The following is a 600-nucleotide window of genomic DNA, read 5'->3' on the forward strand; positions in this document are numbered from 1 at the left end:
TTCTGAAAACAGAAGAAGGGGAGACATGAAAGTTTTTGCTTCAAACTTCCATAAAAATTCTCTTGTTCCTTATCTTTACTTACTGTACTTAATTATTTGGTCTGCCTTAAGCTTTTCATTTCAATTTTACAAGGAAGATATATTCCACCTGATCAAATCAGTTCTTTCGAGCAAAATTGAGTTTGAGCAAACTATTTTCAAATCAGGTTGTTAAATTTCCTCATGTTATCAAAATTCTTTTAAAGTGTGTATTCACCCCTCTTTACACACACTCACGATCCTAACATGTCGGGTCAGGGTAGGGTGGGATTTTTCCTACCCGATACCCGATAGAGTACCGACATTAAGTTTGACCATTTTTAATACATATCTATTTATATACATATATATCAACTTAAAATTACACAAGATTATTTAAATTATTCTCTGATTTCAACATTCCTTTGATAATATTTGCTTTTAAAAAAATTTAAAAATCATAAATAAACATTTAAAATTAAATCCAACCTAAGATTTTAAAAATAAAATTTTGAGAACAAAACCGAAAAAAATAATGTATTAAAAAATCATACTTTTACAAATTATTAAATCAATTATTTT

Source organism: Henckelia pumila, chromosome 3, assembly GCF_033568475.1.
Source record: "Henckelia pumila isolate YLH828 chromosome 3, ASM3356847v2, whole genome shotgun sequence".
Lineage (NCBI taxonomy): Eukaryota > Viridiplantae > Streptophyta > Magnoliopsida > Lamiales > Gesneriaceae > Henckelia > Henckelia pumila.